The following is a 16,237-nucleotide window of genomic DNA, read 5'->3' as shown; positions in this document are numbered from 1 at the left end:
CATTGGGTTAGTCATACAATATGATCTAATCTCGTATCTATTAAGCACCATTGTCGAGATTGGACATTAGTCATATCATACCATGATAGTTAAAGAGATGCATAAATTTTTTAAAAATCATAGACATTTCCTTGTTGCCCATTTTCCTCTGCAATACTTGTACTTCTAAGGGAAGATATTCCAATTTGGAAAAATTCCAATGGACGTCAGATGCAAGTACCAGGGCACGTTTATTCTTCCACCTCAAAGTTTGGGCTAGAATCCTGAAAGGGATTATCATGTGGGATGAGACAAGATTCCCGCATTACTAAAAGTTCCATTTGATTCCTTTGTTTTACATTTCCTGCAACATATTTGTAAAGGGAAAGGTTCATGTTTTACATTATATTCTTAATTGCATTCCTGTGCCCTGCATTCTCCTTGGCCAAGAGGGTGCTAGACCTTCACTTTTGTAACTCAAGCTCATTCAGCTGGGTACTGTGGCTGAAATGACCGCTCCTCGAGTTAATCTGATGGGAATGTATTGCCTTTGCTTGGTATCCATGGCAGCACAGCTTGAACTGGAGACAACTGTGAGGAAATCATTGTGTTTTAAAGCTAATTAATACACATTCATTCAGAGGCCATGGAAAAATAATTAGCAGCTAAACACCCCTCATCCAAAATACTTGGGGTCAGAAGTGTTTTAGATTTCATATTTTTTCAAATTTTATAATAATTGCATCTATATGATGAGATACCTTATGGATGGGACCCAAGTCTAAACAAAAAATCCAGTTACTTTACATATACAGCTTATACATATACCCTGAAGGTAGTTTTATAGAATATTTTAAATCATTTTGTACATGAAACAATAATGTGTACATTGAACCATCAGAAAAATAAGCTATCACTACCTCAGCCATCCAGGTGGGCAGTCAGTGGCTGTGTGATATCCCAATCAATCTTGACTTTTAACTTATGTGCCACAGATAAGTAGTCTTTGTCTTACACTTGTTCGTAACACACATGTATTGATACAGCCATTCAGCATGTTAGATGTTCATTTCCAATGATCTTGACAAACTCATCAATTAATTTCTCTGCTGTTTCATGATCTGCAGAAGCTTTATTACCACAAATCTTTAAAGCTTTAATTCTGTGCCTTTTCTTAAACCTCTGCAACCAGCCTGCTGAATATTCACATTTGCCTTCAATTTTCAGTTTATCGTGATAGATCTTTGCTTGTTTCATGATCAACGTAACCTTAGGTGGCACATGTTCATGCTGACAGACAAATCCACTCTATCAATAGACGATTGAGATCTTCATTTCTCGTTTTGTACAGTGGCTTTCTATTGTTCATTACATTTGAGGTCACTTTCCAGAACTACCTGTTGCGAGCAGGGACTGGTGTATGACTTGGTAATCTTCCCAGCGCCTTGTGGAATTTTCCATTTGTGATGTCATGTCAGCACTTAAAAATTTCGCTTTTCAGAGGTTTTCGGATTTTGGAATTTTAGATAAGGGAGGCTCAACCTTAACAAGAAAAATGGAAGATAGTATTCAACTTAAAGAATTAAAATAATTTAAATAGCCTAATTATTCCTGGCAATTTCTGCCAGTTTTATTTTTAATAGTAATTACAGGAACATATTCATGAATAATTATTTTAAATTTTCTTATACACTTGCTTTTATTGCTTTTAATTAGTTACCACTGCTTCTTGTAATGATTCTCTCAGATATAGTATGAAAAAAGAATTATGATGATAATATCTTTGTACTGGAATGCATTAAAGATTACCATGTTATAAGATTCCTATTACCAGGATCATCACAGTTATCTGGTATGGATTACTTTCATAGAATCATATCAATAAACTGTAGATATAGAGGCTATTTGGCCCTTTGTGCACATATAGGTAAGAAACAGACCGGCTTAATCCCACTTCACAGCTCTTGGATCCAAAACCCACCCACCCCTTTTATAAGCACTGCCTTTCTGTTGGTGGTGTTCAGGTTCTCAAAGAAACTGAAAATAGTGGAGTTAATAACATCTCTGAAGCAGCATTCACCAACAATGTGATCACCTGTTCCACTAACTCTGGCTATTATGCAGGAGGATGGTGCTCAACGTTTAAGGTTCAAAGTAAATTTATTATTAAAGTACATATAATATATGACACCATATCCTACCCTGAAATTAATTTTCTTGCAGGCACTCACAGTAAGTGCAAATGATACACAATAGAATCAATGAAAAAGACACACAATAAGACCAACAAACAACCAATGTAGAAAAGACAACAAAACACAAATATAAGAAGGAAAGAAACAAAATAATGATGATAATAATAATAATATATAAATAAGCAATAAATATCAAGAACATGAGATGAAGAGTCTTTGTAAATGGTCCATTGGTTGTGGGAATAGTTCACTGATGAGGCATGTGGAGATGTGTGAGGTTATCCCCTCTGGTTAAAGAGCCTGATGGTTGAAGGGTAATCACTTTTCCTGAACTACTTCAGGCTACTGTACCTGCTTGCTGATGGCAACTCTGAGAAGAGATCATGGCCTAGATGGTGGTGGTCCTTGATGATTGTGGTAAACCACATATATATGTTGTAACTCGGTTACCTGTCTGGACACACCCTTCTGCTGACTGCCCCTGTGGCTCCTCCCACAGAGTCCTGTATAAAGGTGTTCGCCTTGCCCCTCCCCCTCAGTCCGGGGGCAGACACTCACCGTGGAGGTCGTATTGTACAGCGAATAAAAGCCTTTCAGTATTTTACCAAACCTCAGTCTTTTGGAGTTATTGAAGGTGCTCCAATGATGGATACTGCTTTTCTGTGACACCATTCCTTGTGCTCAATGGTGGGGAGGGCTTTACCTTTAATGGACTGGACTATATCCACTAGATTTGAACACTTTTCTCTTCAAGGGCATTGGTGTTTTTATACAAGACCAGGATACAACTACTTAGTATACTCTCCATCACGCATCTATAAAAGTTTCTCAAAGTTTTGGATGACATGCTGAATCTTTGCAAACTTCTAAGAAAGTAGAGGTGCTGTTGTGTCTTCTTGGTAATGGCACATATGTGTTGGACCCAGAACAGATCCTCGGAAATGATAACACTAAGGAATTTAAAATTGCTAATCCTTTTCATGTTTCGTCCTTTGACAAAGACAGGCACATGGATTTTAGGTTTCCCCCTCCTGAAGTCAATAATCAGCTCTTTGGTTTTGATAACATTGAGTGAGAGGTTATTGTTGTGGCACCATTCAGCCAGATTTTCAATCGCTCTCCTAAGTGTTGATTCATCAGCACCTTTCAGTCAGCCTGTGACAGTGGTATCATAAGCAAACTTGAATATAGCATTGGAGCTGTGCTTAGCCTCACAGTCATACACATAAAATGAGCAGAGCATGGACTAAGTCCCTGGCCTGTTTGGTGCACATGGTGGAGGCGATGCTGCCAATCTGACCTGACTGGGGTCTGCAAGTGACAAAATTGAGGATCCAGTTTCACAAGGAGGTATTGAGGCCAAGGTCTTGGAACTTATTGATTAGTTTTGAAGGGATGATAGTATTGAATGCAGAGCTGTAGTCAATGAAGAGTACCTTGATGTATGTACCTTTACTGTCCAGATGTTCCTGGGTTGAGTGAAAAGCCAATGCGATGGTAGGCAAATGGGAGCAGATTCAGGTCACTCCTCAGGAAGAAGTTGATATGGTTATCATCAACCTCTCAAAGCACTTCATCACAGTGGATGTGAGTGCTACAGGGTCATAATCTTTGAGGCTGGGATTGATGTTGGGTTCAGGAGAGCTTTCTTTCTGTCTGCCTCTTTGGTTATCCAGTGTCCTGAAAGACTCAATTAACTTGTCAGATCACTCTAAGTAGTCAATAAACAATAGGTGCAGGAGTAGGCCATTCAGCCCTTCGAGCCAGCACTGCCATTCACTGTGATCATGGCTGATTATCCACAATCAGTACCCTTTTCCTGCCTTCTCCCCATATCCCTTGACTCCACTATCATTAAGAGCTCTATCGAACTCTTCCTTGAAAGAATCCAGAGAATTGGCCTCCACTGCCTCCTGAGACAGAGCATTCCACAGAACCACAACCCTCTGTGTGAAAAAGTTCTTCCTCAACTCTGTTCTAAATGGTCTACCCCTTATTCTTAAACTGTGTCCACTGGTTCTGGACTCCCCCAACATCGGGAACATGTTTCCTGCCTCTAGCGTGTCCAATCCCTCAATAATCTTATATGTTTCAATCAGATCCCCTCTCATCCTTCTAAATTCCAGTGTATACAAGCCCAGTCACTCCAATCTTTCAACATATGACACTCCCGCCATCCCGGGACTTAACCTCATGAATCTACGCTGCATTCCCTCCATAGCAAGAATGTCCTTCCTCAAATTTGGAGACCAAAACTGCACACAATACTCCAGGTGTGGTCTCACCAGGGCCCTGTACAACTGCAGAAGGACCTCTTTGCTCCTACACTCAACTACCCTTGTTATGAAGGCCAACCTGCCATTAGCTTTCTTCACTGCCTGCTGTACCTGCATGCTTACTTTCAGTGACTGATGAACAAGGACACCTAGATCTCGTTGTACTTCCCCTCTTCCTAACTTGACACCATTCAGATAGTAATCTGCCTTCCTGTTCTTGCCACCAAAGTGGATAACCTCACATTTATCCACATTAAGCTGCATCTGCCATGCATCTGCCCACTCACCCAATCTGTCCAAGTCACCCTGCCTTCTCATAACATCCTCCTCACATTTCACACTGCCACCCAGCTTTGTGTCATCTGCAAATTTGGTAATGTTACTTTTAATCCCTTCATCTAAATCATTAATGTATATTGTAAATAGCTGCGGTCCCAGCACCGAGCCTTGCGGTACCCCACTAGTCACTGCCTGCCATTCTGAAAAGGACCCATTATTCCCTACTCTTTGTTTCCTGTCTACCAACCAATTTTCTATCCATGTCAGTACCCTGCCCCCAATACCATTTGCTCCAATTTTGCCCGCTAACCTCCTATGTGGGACCTTATCAAAGGCTTTCTGAAAGTCCAGGTACACTACATCCATTGGCTTTCCCATGTCCATTTTCATAGTTACATTCTCAAAAAGATTAGTCAAGCATGATTTCCCCTTCATAAATCCATGCTGACTCGGACCTATCCTGCTACTGCTATCCAAATATGCCGCAATTTCATCTTTTATAATTGATTCCAGCATCTTCCCCACCACTGATGTCAGACTAACTGGTCTATAATTGCCTGTTTTCTCTCTCCCTCCTTTCTTAAAAAGTGGGATAACATTAGCTACCCTCCAATCCGCAGGAACTGATCCTGAATCTATACAACATTGGAAAATGATTACCAATGCATCGACGATTTCTAGAGCCACCTCCTTAAGTATCCTGGGATGCAGACCATCAGGCCCTGGGGATTTATCAACCTTCAGTCCCATCAGTTTACCCAACACCATTTCCTGCCTGATGTGAAATTCCTTCAGTTTCTCTGTTACCCTAGGTCCTCTGGCCACTATTATATCTGGGAGATTGTTTGTGTCTTCCCTAGTGAAGACGAATTCAAAGTATCTGTTCAGCTCATCTGCCATTTCCTTGTTCCCCATAATAATTTCACCCGTTTCTGTCTTCAAGGGCCCAACTTTGGTCTTAACTAATTTTTTACTCTTCACAGACCTAAAGGAGCTTTTACTATCCTCCTTTATATTCTTGGCTAGCTTACCTTCGTACCTCATCTTTTCCCCCCGTATTGCCTTTTTAGTTATCTTGTGTTGCTCCTTAAAAGTCTCCCAATCCTCTGGCTTCCTGCTCATCCTTGCTATGTTATACTTCCTCTCTTTTATTTTTATACTGCCCTTGTCATTCACAGTCGCCCCTTACTCCCCTTAGACTCTTTCTTCCTCTCTGGAATGAACTGATCCTGCACCTTCTGTATTATTCCCAGAAATACCTGCCATTGTTGTTCCACTGTCATCCCTGCTAGGGTATCTTTCCAGTCAACTTTGGCCAACCCCTTCCTCATGGGTCCATAGTCCCCTTTGTTCAACTGTAATACTGACACTTCCGACCTTCCCTTCTCCCTCTCAAGTTGTAGATTAAAACTTATCATATTATGGTCACTACCTCCTAATGGCTCCTTTACCTCGATCGAGTTCCCTTATTAAATCTGGCTCAATACACAACACTAAATCCAGAATTGCCTTCTCACTGGTAGGCTTTAATAGTTAGTCCTGGCTTGAACCCAAGATGGGAGTTTTGTTCTGATCTGAATAAACAAAAAGAAGAATTCTTCTGGGTTAGAGGAATTCCAACACCCTTGCTCGGGCAATATAAACTTTGCAGCATGGTCACAGGCTAACTATGTCCATGATGAGTGTGATTACAAAAGTTGCCATTGCAGAGGACCACTTCTAATCACAGGGTTTGTCTTGGGTTGGCAAGTCTTAGTAACTTCCCAGACTCAGCAGTTTCCCTACACATTTCAATTTACTTTAGTCTACTTTCCAATATGCAATTTTACCTGAGTACACTTAGAGACTTGTCGAAACTCGGATCAGAATCTCAAATCACTTCTTTTATTTGGAAACTACTGTGAAACATTCCTCATTGTTTGTTTCTGTGCATGACTACAAGGTCAAGATTATGTTTTTGTCTTAAAGATGATATCATTCATTTATTTATATTTATTGTCTGATTACAAACAACTAGACAATATAGGGACATAAGAATGTAAGTAGGTGGATCATATGGCCTCTCAACTCTGCAAAATCAAGACTGATATATTTTAACTGCTGTATCTCTATATCACTGATCCATTGACCTAAAAATTTATTAGCCATTCTTTCAATGAAGGAATTTCTCTAATTTCAGCTATAATTGGCCTAACCCTTTCTTTGGCCATTGCTTCTAGATCTCTGAACCAAGGGAACTATCTGCGCTGTATTCCCCTTGTCAAGCTCTCTAAGAATTTTATACGTTCAAGTGAGGTCTCTTTTTATTATTTTAAACCCAAACAGTTCCATTTTAATATCAGAGAATTCATACAGTACACAACCTGAAAATCTTACTCTTCGCTGACATAGAACATAGAACATAGAATAGTACAGCACAGTACAGGCCCTTCGGCCCACAATGTTGTGCCGACCCTCAAACCCTGCCTCCCATATAAATCCCCACCTTAAATTCCTCCATATGCCTGTCTAGTAGTCTCTTAAACTTCACTAGTGTATCTGCCTCCACCACTGACTCAGGCAGTGCATTCCACGCAGCAACCACTTTCTGAGTAAAAAACCTTCCTCTAATATCCCCCTTGAACTTCCCACCCCTTACCTTAAAGCCATGTCCTCTTGTATTGAGCAGTGGTGCCCTGGGGAAGAGGCGCTGGCTATCCACTCTATCTATTCCTCTTATTATCTTGTACACCTCTATCATGTCTCCTCTCATCCTCCTTCTCTCCAAAGAGTAAAGCCCGAGCTCCCTTAATCTCTGATCATAATTCATACTCTCTAAACCAGGCAGCATTCTGGTAAATCTCCTCTGTACCCTTTCCAATGCTTCCACATCCTTCCTATAGTGAAGCGACCAGAACTGGACACAGTACTCCAAGTGCGGCCTAACCAGAGTTTTATAGAGCTGCATCATTACCTCGTGACTCTTAAACTCTATCCCTCGCCTTATGAAAGCTAACACCCCATAAGCTTTCTTAACTATTCTATCCATCTGTGAGGCAACTTTCAGGGATCTGTGGACATGTACCCCCAGATTCATCTGCTCCTCCACACTACCAAGTATCCTGCCATTTACTTTGTACTCTGCCTTGGGGTTTGTCCTTCCAAAGTGTACCACCTCACACTTCTCCAGGTTGAACTCCATCTACCACTTCTCAGCCCACTTCTGCATCCTATCAATGTCTCTCTGCAATCTTCAACAATCCTCTACACTATCTAAAACACCATCAACCTTTGTGTCATCTGCAAACTTGCCAACCCACCTTTCTAACCCCACATCCAGGTCATTAATGAAAATCACGAAAAGTAGAGGTCCCAGAACAGATCCTTGTGGGACACCACTAGTCACAATCCTCCACTCTGAATGTACTCCCTCCACCACCACCCTCTGCCTTCTGCAGGCAAGCCAATTCTGAATCCACCTGGCCAAACTTCCCTGGATCCTATGCCTTCTGACTTTCTGAATAAGCCTAGCACGTGGAACCTTGTCAAATGCCTTACTAAAATCCATATAGATCACATCCACTGCACTACCCTCATCTATATGCCTGGTCACCTCCTCAAAGAACTCTATCAGGCTTGTTAGACACGGTCTGCCCTTCACAAAGCCATCCACGAAAACAGAAGAGAACCCTGAAGAATGAACGGCAGGAAAACGTTAGAACCCCAAAGCCCTCTCTCACCACTCCCCAGCACGAGCAGCAGCAAAGCATCAACTCCCCCTCCCCACTCCACCCATTTCAGCAGAAAGCACTCGTGACCCCTACCCACCAAGCAACAGCAAAGCCCCCAAACAGAGACCATTCATTTACACATATTTCTTCATTTACACATATTTCTTTGTAGTAGTGGTTGCAGCTACAAAATGGCCAGAAGTGTTCCCGATAGCCTTCACTGCTGCCTCGCACACTTTTGATGTGTTGAGAAGCCTCTTCTGAAGGACTGCTTTTCCAGAACACTTAGTCAGTGACAATTAACCACAGTTTGTTGCAGAACAGTTTCAGTCATTCCTGAAAATAAACAGAATTAGACATATTACATCTGTATTGTACCTCCTAGCTGTAAATGGCTTGACGGAAAGGTTTGCTCAGAGTCTAAAGAATGCATTATGAGCAATGTCAGCAGAACACTCCACACCGACACTGAATCAGAACCTCTTCAACTTCCTTCTTGCATATCGCAATACAGTGCACTGCACAACCAACAACTCACCAGCTATGCTGTTCCTGGGTCATCCCTTGCACTCAATCTTGGATCTCGTCAAACCCATTCTCAGAAGGAGTACGCAGGATGAACAGCTGAGACAAATAGAGGGTTCTTCAAACAAGGAGGTTTGATGCTTCTGGACAAGCAATCCTGCAGTCCCAGAGTCAACTCCTGCAAGCACCATGAGGGAAGCTCTGGAACCTGAGATGGTTTCACAGTGGGGTTGAGTGGGATCCAGAATCAGCTATGATGGAATGACGGAGAGACTTGATGGGCTGAATGGCCTAATTCTGCTCCTGTATCTTATCATCTGGCCACAAATCTCACCTGCTAAGCAGAGTGATCCCCTTTGTCAGGAAAGACATCATCCTACATGAGAAATAAAGCTTCCACAGTGGTTAAATGTTTAGGCCTGAGTGGGACAATTTAAAATTTACTAAGCTGTGTAAATAGTTGAGATGCATTCTATGTTGAGTTGGAGTTTATAGTTAAGCAGAGAGGAGTGTTGTATATTTAATATTTCAGTAATATTTGAGTAATATTGCAAATATATTGCTTGATTAATCATTCTTTGTTGTTTACATAATCCATTATGGGTTATATGTAAAAGTATGTGAATGGCATATGTCATTAAACCACCACATCATAAGTGCGCATCGCACTAAGGTAAAAATTAAGAGTACACATTACCCTGGGCTCCTGTGCTTTTCTTTCAATTAGCTTTTGGGAGTTACAAAAAAATAGCAGGTCTAGAATATAAAAGCAAGGATGTAATACTGAGACTTTATGAGTTATTAGTGAGACCACACTTGGAGTATTATGAGCAGTTTTGAACCTCTTATCTAAGAAAAGATGTGCTGGTGGTGGAGAGGGTGCAGAGGAAGTTCATGAGAATGATTCTGTGAATGAAAGGATTGATGTATAGGAGCGTTTGAAGGCTCATGGTATATACTCGCTGGCGTTTAGAAAAATGAGGGGGAGTCTCATTGAAACCTATTGCATATTGAAAGGCCTAGATATAGTGGATGTGGAGATCATGTTTCTGATAGTGAGGGAGTCTAGTACCAGAGGGCACAGCCTCAAAATAGAAGGATGTCCATTTAGAACAGAGATGAGGAGGAATTTCTTTAGCCAGAGGGTGGTGAATCTGTGCAATTCATTGCCACAGTATGTAAAGCAGAGGATGATAGTTTCTTGGTTAGTCAGGACAACAAAGGTTACAGATAGAAGGCAGAAGAATGGGGTTGAGGGGGATAATGAATCAGTTATGATGGAATGGTGCTGACTCAATGGGTTGATTGGCCTAATTCTGCTCCTGTGTCTCTTGGTCTTAATAACCATTGCCTGCTGGCACTGACATCCACCATCATGAAGTGCCTTGTTGGACTGATCATGGCACACATCAGTTCCGGCCTCTCAGGCAACCTCAATCTGACACTGAATTCTCCTACCACTGAAATATGTCCATGACACCTGCACCCGGGCCCTACTATCAACTCTGTAGCAACTGGAGAACAAAGATAATTTATGTTATACTTCTATTGGTTGACTGCAGCTCTGACTTCAGTACCACCATTCCAAACAAACTAATCTCCAAGCTCCTATGCTTCAACACCTCCTTTTGCAACTGGATCCTTGACTTCCTGGCCAGCTCACTGCAATCAGTAATGATAGTGGCAGCAATGATTTTCCTTAACACAATTTTCCCATTAGGCTGTGTCCTCAGTCCATATACCCTCATGGTTGTGTGGCCAAATTCTGCTGTAATCCAGCTACAAGTTTTCAGGTGACACCACAATAGTAGGCCAAATCTCAAACAATAATGATCCAGACTACTGGAAGGAGACAAAGAGTCTAGTGGTATGGTGTCATGACAATGCCTCTTGCCTCAATGTCAACAAAAGATCTGGCCATTGAATTCAGGAAGGTTGCACACACTCCAGTTTTTATTAATAGTGCCGAGGTTGAGAAGATTGAGAGCTTGAAGTTCCCGCAGTATAAAATCATCAATAGCTCGTCATGATTCAATCAAATAGATGGCCTGGCTGAGGAAGTTCACCAATGCCTCTACTTCCTCCGAAGGCTGAGGAAATTTGACATGTCTCTTTTGGCCCTCACCAATAGAAAGCATCCTATCCAGATGTATCACGTCTTGGTAAGGCAGTGGCTCTGCCTAAGATCGCAAAGAGTTGTGGGCACAGCTCAGCATATCCTGAAGGTCAGCCTCCTTTCCATGGACTCTGTTTACACCTCTACCTACTTCAAGAAAACAGCCAACATAACCAGAATCCCCTTCTGGCCTGGGCATCCTCTCTTCTACCCCCTCCCTCAGGCAGAAGATTCAAAAGTTCAAAATCACATACCGCAGGAGTCAAGGACTGCGTCTGTTTTAAGACTATCGATTGGACCATTTGTACAAGAATATGGACTTTTGACCTTATAATCTACCTCACTATGCCCTTGTACCTTATTATCTGTCTGCACTGTACTTTCTGAAATTTTAACTTTATATTCTACATTCTATTATTGTTTTTCCCTTGTATGACCTTGGCGTATTGAGAGAGTGAAATGATCTGTATTTTTTTACTGTACGTTGGTGCATATGACAATAATAAACCAATTACCAGTTTTTTTTAAAGTGAAGTGAGTCTCTGCAGTTCTCTGACCATGAGGGTGGTAGAAGTCAGATCATTAGATATGCACTCAGTGGCCACTTTACTATATCCTAATAAACTGGCCACTGAGTGCATGTTCATAGTCTTCTGCCACCGTAGCCCATACACTTCAAGGCTAACTGTGTTGTGCATTCCGAGATGCTCTGAGGCACACCACTGTTGTTATGCGTGATTATTTGAATCACTGTCGCCTTCCTGTCAGCTAGAACCAGTTTGGCCATTCTCCTCTGAGCCTTTGCATCACAAGACATTTTCGCCTACACAACTCCCAGTGTTTTTCACACCATTTTTTTTAAACTCTGGAGACTGTTGTGCATGAAAATCCCAGAAGATTGGCAGTTTCTGAGTAGTTTCCTCAAACCACCCTGTCTGGCACCAAGAGTCATTCAACCGTCAAAGTCACTTAGATCACATTCCTTCCCCATTCTGATGTTTAGTCTGAGCCACAACTGAAACTCTTAACCATGTCTGCATGCTTTAATGCTTTGACATGCTGCCATCTGATTGGCTGATTAGATATGTGCATTAAAGGACTGGTGTATAGGCGTACCTAATAAAGTGGCCACTGGGTGTACTTAGGTTAGAATTGACATTTATGGGGGCTGGCAGAGGAGTGTTGCTGAGACAAGGTCATGCTGAATAGCAGGGCAGGCTTGAGGGACATACTCCTGCTCTTTATCTTGTGTTCACAAGATCACAAGATCACAAGACAAAGGAGCAGAAGTAGGCCACTTGGCCCATCGAGTCTGCTCCGCAGCTCCCCCATGAGCTAAACTATTCACCCATCTAGTTCCAATTTCCGGCTTTTTCCCCATATCCCTTGATACCCTGACTAATTAGATACCTGTCAATCTCCTCCTTAAACACCCTCAATGATCGGGCCTCCACACCCATATGTGGCAACGAATTCCACAAATTCACGACCCTCCGGCTAAAAAAATTTCTCCTCATCTCTGTTTTAACTGGGTACCCTCTACTTCTAAGACTATGGCCTCTTGTCCTGGACTCACCCACCAAGGGAAACAACCTTTCCACATCTACTCTGTCCAACCCTTTCAACATTTGAAACGTTTCTATGAGATCCCCTCTCATTCTTCTATACTCTAATGAATACAATCCAAGAGCCAACAGACACTCCTCATATGTTAGCCCCTGCATTCCAGGAATCATCCTCGTAAATCTTCTCTGAACTCTCTCCAGCCAGTATATCCTTTCTAAGATAGGGGGCCCAAAACTGCACACAATATTCCAAATGAGGTCTCACTAATGCCCCATAGAGCCTCATCAACACCTCCTTACTCTTATACACTATTCCTCTTGAAATGAATGCCAACATAGCATTCGCTTTCCTTACCGCCAATCCAACTTGGTGGTTAACTTTTAGGGTATCCTGCACGACCCCCAAGTCCCTTTGCACTTCCAATTTTTGAATTTTCTCCCCATCTAAATAATAATCTGCCCAATTATTTCTTCTTCCGAAATGTACAACCATACATTTGTCAACGTTATATCTCATCTGCCATTTCTTTGCCCACTCTCCTAAACTGACTAAGTCTCTCTTCCACCTTTCCATTTCTTCAACATTTCCTGCTCCTCCACCTATCTTGGTGTCATCCGCAAACTTGGCCACAAAACCATTTAATCCATAATCCAAATCATCAATATACATCGTAAAAAGAAGCAGCCCCAACACCGACCCCTGCGGAACACCACTAGTAACCTGCAACCAATCAGAATAGGATCCCTTTATTCCCACCCTTTGCTTTCTGCCTATCAGCCAATGCTCCACCCATTTCAATATCTTTCCTATAATTCCATGGGCTCTCATCTTATTAAGCAGCCTCATATGCGGCACCTTATCAAAGGCCTTTTGAAAATCCAAATACACAACATCCACAGCCTCTCCCTTGTCAATTTTATTTGAGATTACCTCAAAAAATTCCAATAAGTTGGTAAGGCAGGATCTTCCCTTCATGAAATCATTCTGGCTTCGGCCTATCTTGTCATGCACCTCGAGGTATTTCATAACCTCGTCCTTTGAGGATTGACTCCAATATCTTTCCAACCACTGATGTCAGACTAATAGGTCTGTAATTTTCTTTTTGCTGTCTCCTTCCTTTCTTAAATAGCGGAACTACATTTGCGACCTTCCAGTCCTCCGGAACCATGACAGAGTATTGATTCCTGGAAGATCATTTCCAATGCTTCCACAATCTCCAAAGCCACCTCCTTCAGAACCCTTGGGTGCGCCTCATCCGGGCCAGGAGACTTATCTATTCTTAGTCCACTTAGCTTCCCAAGCACTTTCTCTCTAGTAATCTTGACTGTACCTAATTCTATTCCCTGATACCTCTGGCTATCAGGTATATTGCTCACGTCTTCCACTGTGAAGACTAATGCAAAATACTCATTCAGTTCCTCCGCCATCTCTTTGTTATCCATTATAATTACTCCAGCATCATTTTCAATGGGTCCCATATCTACCCCGTCACTCTTTTACTCTTCATATATTTAAAAAAACTCTTAGTATCCTTTTTTATGTTAATCGCCAACTTCCTTTCATAATTCATCTTTTCTTTCCTAATGACTTTCTTAGTTTCTTTCTGTAAGTTTTTAAAGGTCTTCCAGTCCTCATTTTCCCCGCTAATTTTTGCTTCCTTGTACGTTGTTTCTTTTGCTTTTATTTTTGCCTGAACCTCTCTCGTTAGCCACATTTGTGCCATTTTTCCATTCATGATTTTCTTTTTTCTTGGAATATATTTTTCCTGCATTTTCCTTATTTCTTGTAGGAATTTCATCCAATTCTGCTCTGCCGTCCCTCCATTTAGTTTACTTTTCCAATTGACTTGGGCCAGTTCCTCTCTCATACCACTGTAATTTCCCCTGTTCCACTGAAATATCAATACACCTGATACCAGCTTCTCCTTTTCAAATTTGAAACTGAACTCAGTCATATTATGATCACTACTTCCAAGAGGTTCCTATACCTCCAGCTCCCTAATCACCTCAGGTTCGTTACACAGCACCCAATCCAAAACAGCCGGTCCCCTGGTGGGCTTCTGGACGTTGCTCCAAAAAGCCATCCTGTAGGCATTCTACAAACTCCCTCTCCTGAGATCCATTACCTTCCCGACTTTCCCAATCCACTTTCATATTAAAATCCCCCATAATTATCTTGACATTGTCCTTCCGACACGCTTTTTCCAGCTGCAGCTTGTAGTCCTCATCCCGACTGCTGTTTGGAGGCCTGTATATAACTGCTATTAGTGTCTTTTTACCCTTGCCATTTCTTAATTCTACCCATAAGGATTCTATCTCTTCCGATCCTATGTCCCTTCTTTCTATTGATTTGATATTGTTACTTACCATCGGGGCCACGCCACCCCCTTTACCTACCTTCCTATCCTTCCTGTGCACTGTGTATCCTGGGATATTCAGCTCCCAATCACATCCATCATTTAGCCATGACTCGGTGATGGCCACAATGTCATACCTTTTAACCTGCAGCTGTGCAACAAGGTCATCCACTTTATTTCTAATGCTGCGTGTATTTAAGTACAGTACATTTAGATTGGTACCTATTGCCACTTGTGCTATATATCTATTTTGCAGCAAATTATCCTGTATATTCACCGGCCTGTCTTTCTTACCATCTTTGCTGCACAGTATTTTTGACTTACTTCTATTTTCCTCTTCCTCGACCCTAACACCTTGGTTTCCTTCCCCTTGCCAACTTAGTTTAATCCCTCCCTAACAGCTATATTAAACAATCCCGCTAGGATATTAGTACCTTTTGAGTTCAGGTGTAATCCATCTTTTTTGTATAAGTCATACCTTCCCCAAAATAGATCCCAATGATTCAAGGATTTGAAGCCCTGCCCCCTGCACCAGTTACTTAGCCACACGTTCATCTGCTTAATTCTGCTATTCTTACCATCATTAGCGTGCAGCTCAGGCAGCAATCCTGATATTATTACTCTGGAGGTCCGGCTTTTCAATTCTCTTCCTAGCTCCCAGTAATCTTTCTTCAGGACCTCCTTTCTTTTTCTGTCTATGTCATTGGTACCAACATGTACCAAGACTTCCGGCTGCTCGCCCTCTCTCCTCAGAATACTCTGGACTCGATCTGAGACATCCCGTACCTTGGCACCAGGGAGGCAACACACCATCCAGGTATCCTTGTCCGGCTTGCAGAATCTCTTGTCCGTTCCCCTTACGATGGAATCCCCTAAATACCGCATTTCTTTTTGCTCTCTTGATTTCGGCACTGGGCAGAATGCCAGAGTCTCGTTCACTGTGGTCCTCCTCTGTCAGGTCTGCCTCTTCAACAGAATCCAAAATGATATATCGATTTCTGAGGGGGACTGTCACAGGGGTGCTATCCCTATCACAGGGGTGTGTTCTTTTGTTCAAGTAGGGCAGTATTCGTCACTAAAGGCTTTCTCTATTTTGGCCAGTAATTAAAAATTGACTGTTTAATCTTCTCCTCTCTGTCCAGGTACAAGTTCTTGTCAAGGAGAGGATCATTGCCGGATGTGCGTTGTCTGTCCAGCTGTCAATATAAATACAGATGGGTTCATATGCAGTGCAA

The 16,237-nt window shown here is 42.0% G+C and overlaps 1 long non-coding RNA gene across 1 annotated transcript; it reads right to left on the bottom strand.

Annotated features, from left to right (window-relative positions):
* Positions 1 to 1,153: 1,153 nt before the first annotated feature.
* LOC134343454 (uncharacterized) lies at positions 1,154 to 15,862 on the bottom strand. The gene is made up of 3 exons (XR_010017229.1): positions 15,789 to 15,862; positions 8,596 to 8,775; positions 1,154 to 1,521 (listed from the first exon to the last, which is right to left on the bottom strand). It is a non-coding gene; the product is annotated as an uncharacterized LOC134343454 (long non-coding RNA).
* Positions 15,863 to 16,237: the final 375 nt, after the last annotated feature.

This window comes from Mobula hypostoma, chromosome 3 (assembly GCF_963921235.1).
Source record: "Mobula hypostoma chromosome 3, sMobHyp1.1, whole genome shotgun sequence".
NCBI lineage: Eukaryota > Metazoa > Chordata > Chondrichthyes > Myliobatiformes > Myliobatidae > Mobula > Mobula hypostoma.
This window is presented reverse-complemented; position numbering and strand designations above follow the sequence as displayed.